This window comes from Chenopodium album, chromosome 9, assembly GCF_948465745.1.
Source record: "Chenopodium album chromosome 9, dcCheAlbu1.1, whole genome shotgun sequence".
NCBI lineage: Eukaryota > Viridiplantae > Streptophyta > Magnoliopsida > Caryophyllales > Amaranthaceae > Chenopodium > Chenopodium album.
In genome coordinates, this window is record NC_137842.1 from 14,472,481 (window position 1) to 14,480,750 (window position 8,270).

At 41.2% G+C, this 8,270-nt stretch overlaps 1 non-coding gene across 1 annotated transcript; it reads right to left on the bottom strand.

The window, feature by feature from the left end:
* Window positions 1–2,522: 2,522 nt before the first annotated feature.
* On the bottom strand, window positions 2,523–2,629 carry LOC145560988 (small nucleolar RNA R71). Its single transcript, XR_014093574.1, has one exon. It is a non-coding gene; the product is annotated as a small nucleolar RNA R71 (small nucleolar RNA).
* Between the last annotated feature and the right edge of the window lie 5,641 nt (window positions 2,630–8,270).

Sequence of the window (8,270 nt, forward strand, 5' to 3'; positions counted from 1 at the left end):
CATGTATTTAGCCGTCTCAGGTCATGCCCTTAGTGCCGTTCTCCTTGCTGAGCGAGACGGCGTGCAGCTCCCGGTTTACTTAATTAGCTATGTTCTTAAAAATGCTGAACTCCGGTATCCCATGGTTGAAAAATTTGGCCTTGCTCTGTATATGGCTTTCAAAAAATTGAAGCCCTACTTTCTGGCACATCCGGTAGTGATTTACACCGACCAGCCACTCAAGCGGCCAATGTCTACCTTGGACTCATCCGGGAGAATGTTGAAATGGGCTATTGAAATGCAAAGTCTTGAAATCACTTACGAACCAAGAAAGGCAGTGAAAGGTCAGGCGTTTGCCGACTTCATTGTTAAAATGACCCGTCCGGTGGCTCCGAATAAGGGCTCGGTATAGGTGATACCGGGGCATTTGGACCGAGTATTCAAGACCCAAAGAGGAAACCCAGATTGGCCCGAAGAATTGGAGCCCAATCGTAGTCCAAATAGTGGCCCAAGAGAGCCGCCCGGCCAAAAAGGCTGGCGCCCGGAGGCGCGCCCGGCCGGGCGGGAGAAGCAAAGGTCGGCGCCCGGCCAAAAAGGCTGGCGCCCGGAGGCGCGCCCGGCCGGGCGAGAGAAGCAAAGGCTGGCGCCCGAAGGCGCGCCAGATCGGGCGGTGCCTCGCCCGATCGGGCGCGTGTTTTATTAGTTGACGCTTAACGTCGTTTTAATTTGTTTTAATTTAGGATTTTGTACGGAGTATAAATATTCCTCCGTAATACGATTTTAGGATCACTTCTTCTTCTCTTCCTCTCCTTTTTACTCTTTCTTTACTCTCTTAATTATTCTCTTAGAATTCTTTCTCTAAACTTTTGTCCTTAATTCTTCCATTAATTCTTGATTACTTTTTGGTAACAATTTCTTCCCCTTTAATTTCAGTTATTTTATTTACTCCCTTGATTATGCTTTTATTTATTTATTTGATTAGTTTAGTCATGATGATTTGTGAGTAGTTTAATTTCTAGGGTTTATGGGGATCTAATAAATAATATGAAGGGGTAAATTATTGTTGTTGATTATCAATGCTAGATTAATTTCCTATTGATTGATTTAATGCTCTGTGACTAGATTAGGCCTATCTTTTATGCATGAGTTTGACAATATTGATTCAATAATCGAGAGATTAGAATTAATGTTTAGGTCTAGTTTCAATAGGCAAGTTAATTTATAAATGGTTAAGTCAAGATTCGAGAAATGAGATTTAATACCGGTAAATTAATTGTGTGATTGTAATACGTAGCGAGAGCCCTTTACAATCTTGTTAATTGATGCATTGATGATTGACTATTATTGATTATTGGTATTGCATGATAATTTCTTATTGGATTGTTTTAATGTTTTACAATTGCGGCTTGTAAAAGTATAGCAATATTAAATTGATGAATCGAGCAGATGTTAATTGTATATTAAATGCTATTTTCAATAAGAACTTAGATCTAGTAAATTGCGAGAGCCTGTTAGATCTATGTTGATTAATAAATTGCGAGAGCCTGTTAATCATGTTATTTATGCAATGTCAATGATTGATTACTATGTTTTACCCTGGAGTATTATTTATTGGTGAACCTATGCCCTAGATCCTTTCATATATTGTTATCTTCCTATTCTCAACCTTAGTAGTTTAGTTTCTTACTTAATTATAAATATTGGTTACTTAAATAATTTAGATTATAATAATTAATTAGAATTAAAAAGACCTGTTTCCCTGTGGAGTTCGACCCTACTTCCCTATCTACTTAAGTTAGAGATTTAGGTAATTATTTTTGATTGGGGGATACGACTTTACCCTGTCAAAATTTGGCGCCGTTGCCGGGGAAACGGTTTTATTTTTATTTCTGATTGTTTTTGTAGTCTAGATTATTTCTCTTTTGTCTCAGAGAGCGTTAGTTCTCTGAGACAAATCTCATATTTGCTTCTAGTTTTTGTTTATGCCCAGGTGTTCCAGATCAGGTTATATCCCATTCGATCCTGAGATCGAACGTTCCTTCCATAGACAGAAAAACTTCTACAAGAAAATCCTGGCAGATTCTGGTGATAATAACAATAATCACCGCGATCCTCCAACTGATTCTAGCGATTTAGAGGCATCATCAGACACAGAATCAGAGATGACGGCTCCAAAGAAGCTTAGTGATTATTCACAACCAAAGCTTATGGATTTTCCACATCTCACCCCTACTCCGGCTCTTGATGGGGTTCAATTTGAAATCAAACCTCAATTTATAACGATGATAGAGAGGAAGCAATTCAGTGGAGCCAAGGGTGAAGACCCGAATCTTCACATTGCCGACTATTGTCAATATTGCAACACCATCAGGCAAGCCGGGGTCACTCAAGACCAAATTAGGGAGATTCTCTTCCCTTTCTCTTTAACTGGAAAAGCTAAATTGTGGTTTAATGGCTTAAATAGAACTACACTTGGTATAACTGACTGGGAAACTCTTGTTTTGAATTTCTATAACAAGTATTATCCTGCAGAGAGAACATCAGTACTACGGAGTGCGATTCAGAACTTTGCCCAAGAAGCCGATGAGTCTTTATATGAGGCTTGGGAGAGGTTCAAGGACTTACAAAGAGAATGCCCTCACCATAATTTAGCACAATGGTAGTTAATCCAAGCCTTTTATAACGACATTGGAAATTCCTCTAGAATAATTTTAGACTCTGCAGCTAGTGGGAGATTTATGAATCTTAATGTTGATGATGCAGGTGAGGTTATTGAAGATATGGCGATACACAATTCCCAATATGGGAATCCCAGAGGATTTTCTAACAAGGGGAAGCATAGTGTCGACTATGTATCCTTTCTGCAAGCTCAATTAACCTCTATTTCCCAAAAATTAGATAACCTGAGCACTGCTAATGTAGCCAATGTTTCTGCGATTAATAATAATTCTAATGAGGCTTTCTGTGAAAATTGTGGTATTGTAGGTCATTGGGAGCAGGATTGCAGGAGTTCCGTGGAGCAAGTTAATGCCTTCCAAGCTTATAGGCAGAATAACCCATACTCCAACACTTACAATCCTGGGTATCGGAATCATCCATACCTTTCCTACCGGAGCACTAATGTTCAAAATCCACCACCACAAGAACCACAGGCGCCGCAGCAACAGCAGCAGAAATATTATCATCCCAATGATAGCCAGAAGAACCAGCCACAACAACCCTCCTCATCTTCCGACCCTTCTCTGGCGGAAATTAGAGCAATGTTGGTCAATATGCAAAAGCATATGGAGAGCAGAGATGCGACAATTGATCAAATTTTAGCGCATAATAAAATTGTAGATAATCAAATTGCGCAACTCTCCGCTACTCTACAAGCCCGCCAACAGGGAGCCTTGCCGGCACAACCTACAAGGCCTACGGATCAAGCATTTGCAATTACTCTAAGGAGTGGTTCGAACTATGAAGGGCCCTCTATGCCTAGAGTTGATGAACCTGTTTTACCAAATAATGCTAATCTTGATTCCATTAAACCAAACAATGTAGTTGATAGCCCTGCAGGGGTAAAGGATAATACTAACATATCTAACTCTACATTGAAGGGTACAACTCCAGAGAAGGTGGCTACTCCAGACAAGAATAAGAATGCTCCAAAGCCAATCATCAAACTTCCTTTCCCCAATCGTTAATTGAAGACAAACTTGGATAAGCAGTTTGGTAAGTTCCTGGAGGTGGTTAAAGATTTGAAGGTAACAGTTCCCTTTACTGAATTGATAACACAAATCCCCTCTTATGCAAAATTTATGAAAGAAATATTGACGAGAAAAAGGTCTATTAGTGAGGTAGAGACAGTAGCTTTCACTGCAGAGTGTAGTGCCGTACTTCAAAATAAGTCTCCACCTAAATTAAAAGATCCGGGTAGTTTTTCTATCCCTTGTCATATTGGCAATCTCTTGATTGATAATGCATTATGTGATTTAGGTGCTAGTGTTAGCGTCATGCCATTATCTGTGTGCTCCAAGTTGAATATGGGTAAGTTAAAAGCTACCAATATAACTCTACAAATGGCCGACCGTTCTTTCAAATACCCCTTAGGTGTTTTAGAGGATGTCCCCGTTAAAGTAGGCAAATTTTACATACCTGTAGATTTTTGTTGTTCTTGATATGGCTGAGGATATGCAAACCCCAATTATTTTGGGTAGACCATTCCTTAACACTGCAGGAGCAGTCATAGATGTAAGAAGTGGTAAGTTAACACTATCAGTAGGGGATGATAAAGTTGTTTTTAATCTGAATAATGCCCCTAAAAGCTCCATGACTGAGGAGAAATGTTTTAGTGTTAATGTGGTTGTAAATTATTCTAACAAGCCCCAAGCTCTTGAAAAAGATCCCTTGGAGGCGGTATCTTGTGTTGCATCCTTTTCAGATGAGATAGACAAATGGCAGAAGGAATTCGATGCAATAGAAAGAGCACTCTACAATGTTGGTCTTGGTTTCGAGGATGAACAAGTGGAACCGATCGAGCAAGTTGTGCAAATCGAGCCTACAGTAAGTGTTTCGCCAGATCGAGTTGCAAGTGTTGAACGCAATGACAATTTGAAGCAACATTCGATCGAAAAAGGGTTTTTAGTGCGTAGCATTGAAGAACCCCCAGTCCAAGCCAAGGAAGATCCACCAGATAAGTCGACTTGGCGTCCCACAGGTTATGTCAGGAAGCCGCATCGCAGCTTAAACATCGCTAGACCGGGTGAGAAACCACCCGATCAAGCGTTAGGCCAAGGGTCCTAGAAATTGTACTTGGTAAGAAGGTCGTGCGGGACCTAGATAAACCAGCGCTTTGCGGGAGGCAACCCGTATTTTTAATGCTTTTTAGACTAGTTTTTTCTTTTCTTTTTCTTATGAGAGGAGAGATGAGGGAATTTAATGAGTTTTATGAGTGTTTGTACAGGTTTGAAGGAAAGAGTTAGACAAATTTTGGAGAAAAGAAGAAAATATCGATTGGACAATTTAGCCTCGGGCCCGATCGGGCGAAGCTTGCCCGACCGGGCGCGAGAGCAAGGTTCAAAAATAAAGTAATTTGGCCCGACCGGGCGAGTGGCGCCCGATCGGGCGCGAAACTTGACGTTTACAGACTTAATTGTCCGTCCGATTGGGCAAGCCTCGCCCGATCGGGAGCGAGAAGAGCGAAATTTTGGGCCTACATATCACCCGATCGGGCGCGAGACTTGGACGAATTCGGAGCTTAAGATCGCCCGACCTGGCAAGTTTTGTTCCGACCGGGCGCGAAAGTTGGGTGAATTAGATCGCCCGATCGGGCGAAGGCCGCCCGACCGGGCGCGAGAACCAACCTCAAAATAACCCAGATCGCCCGACCGGGCGACCCACCGCCAGACCGGGCGCGATGTTTTTTCCGCGTCTTCTTCTTCTTTCGTTCCTTCTTTCTTCCTCCATTTCTTCTTTCCCCATTACTTTCTCTCTCTAAAACTCAAATTTTCTCTAACTTCTCTCTAAGATTTCTCCTCCATTACCAACCCAAATTCAAAACTCTTTACATATTTGTGATCCTCTCTTCATCCTCTTCACTCTCATATAACAATTTTTCAGTTTTAATTCAATAAATTTTAAACCCATTTCTTGAACATGGCATCAAAGAGGGCTAGGTCCATTTTTGGTAGGAGCTCCAGTTCGAGGGAGGAGTACGACCCAGACTTGCAGCTCCCGTATTGGCCGACGATCCGGATCGTGAGCCGGGAACAAAAGGAACGATTGGAGCATTTGGTCGGTCGTGAGGTAATTCCTTCTCGGTGGTTACACCACCCTACCTTAGAATCATTTGGTTTGTACGATTTTGTTAAACGATTTTTGAATGACATTGGCATGAGAAAATTTGTTGACATGCATTATCCTACATACTGAGAACTTACCTGTGAATTCCTGTCCACTTTTCATGTTGTTAGTAGTAGGAATGGGCCTAATTTATTTTTCAGGTTAAATAATAGAAATATTAGTTTAACTTTTGTTGAATTTTGTAAAATTTTTGAATTAAATTCTGAATTATCTCACCAGTGGCATGCAGATTATAAAATGGGTGACTTATATTATGCTTTGACTGGTTTACCTGCCCCCGACCCCCAACATGCTAGTACCAAACCTATTCACCACCCTGTCCCAAAAATCTGGCAAAGATTTGCGGGTTTGTGTTTTTTAGGTAGGGCCGAGCCACATAACGCTCAAACCAATGAACTAGCTGTCATAGGACATTATGTGTACGGGTTCGGGAAATTGAACATAGGCAGGTTTATAGTTCACCATTTGAGTAGGCATGCCACAGCCAGCACCACTTCCAAGTCTCCTATCCGTTTAGGTGGCCTTATCACTCGAATAGCGGTGAAAAAGGCCGGTTTTGTAGTAGACGGACCCCACCAGCTGACCAACTGCGGACCAGATACCTACATGACTGCTAGGTATTTTGAGGATGTGGGGTGGGTTAGACCGGATAGCGAGCAGACACCCTTTTGGTGTATCCGGACTGGGAACGAGCAACCTTTGCCCATTTTTCCCTTACCCAGTCCAGACTTGACCGCCTTTCCCCCAGGGCAACTTTCTTACACTTATGATGCTTTAGTTGCCAACGCTAGGGGGCAGGCACCACCACCACCAGTTCCACCACCCAGCCTCAGCCCGAGGTGGCTTTCTCTCCACCTCGTATGTCCCATTCCGTCCCTCATGTTGACTCTGACCCAGTTTGGGATCTTCAGAGTATAGGTCAGGCCCTAGGCCATATCGAGCATTCACATACTGACCTTAGGAGGATGGTAGGCTCCATAGACCAGAGGTTAGGGTACCTAGAGAGGAACCAGGGTAGAGCTCTCTACCCTATGTACGATGATTATGCTCGTCGGGGCAACATTCCCGACGACGCTATTCACCCTGACTGGTTTCAGCCTCCACCCCAGGGATACGATAGGGATCCCACTGCCCATGGTATTTACACTGACTATTCTTCCTTTTTCGGGTACGGGCAGGACATTCCTTTCGGGGGACCGGCGGGGGGGGGGGGGGGAGTTTTCACGCTGATTATTTTGGTGGTAGCTCTTCTGGTGCAGGTGGAAGTGGAGGTGCAGGTTTCGGCTCGATGGACGAGGATGATGAGGACTAGCTATGCTGGGCTAGTTTCCGAGCCACTGAGGACATTGTCTGATTTTGGCTTGGGGGAGATTTTTGTTTGGTATTTTTCTTTTTCTCTTTTCTTTTATTTTTGGTGTGTTTTCTTAGGTTAGTTTTATTGCTTTCTTTATATATAAAAATACAAAAAAAAAAATTGAAAAATAAAAAAAAAATTCAAAAATACGTTCCAATGAATTATAAATTATGCTTCCCTGTGCCCCTTACTTGAGAAAATTGTTTTGATTCCTGGTATTTGATGATAAGCATTGTGGATTAGTTGATCATGATTTGAAGTTTGATTGCCTTGAAACCTTAACATGCGTCAATTTTGTCCAACTACTTGTGAATATAGTGCTCGACTAGTTGATTTGGTAAGGAATGTGTGATAGTTCCATATTTCCTGGTATGTCAATGAATTTGAGTATTGGTTTGCAACTATTAGTAATATTTATATGATTCATTATTATGCACATTGTGGAGGACGAAGGCATTTGTTCTTTTAGGTAGCCTCCAGATGATTGTAGATACATTTGTTCCCTTCTTGCTACCCATGTTGTTGCCTTGACCTTTTTGTTGTTTATTAGCCACATTACAAGCCTATTTTGCCCCATTGGTTACTAGTCCCAAGCTTGGCTTGGGGGAGCTATTAGTGATTGAGGCGAGGGAGTTTGTAGTGTGCTTATTATTTGCACAATTTGGGTGGGATTTGAGAAGTTGTTTTGTTTGTTTATCATGTTTATTTTTGATGAGTATGAGAGTTATATTTTCTTAAAAAAAATAAGCATGATATTACGAGAAAAATAAAGAGAACTTCAAAGAAAAAAATGTGAAAAAATAAGTGAACTTCGAAAGAAAGAAAAAATGTTCAAATGTTCTAGTTGGAGGTTGATCAAAAGAAAAAAATAGAGCCTCAATGGAAAAAAAATTCAAGTTTTGAAAATAAAGTTTGTTTATTCACTCTGTTACTCCATTATTATATCTTATGAGTGAAATTGTAAGAGTTGGGTTTATTTATTATGATTGGAGTATATTTGGTTGATGTTAGAGTTGGTTATGTAGGAGATGTATGATCACTATTTATTTTGATAATGGGTTTTATTAGGATATAGCTCCTTTAAGCATAGCTT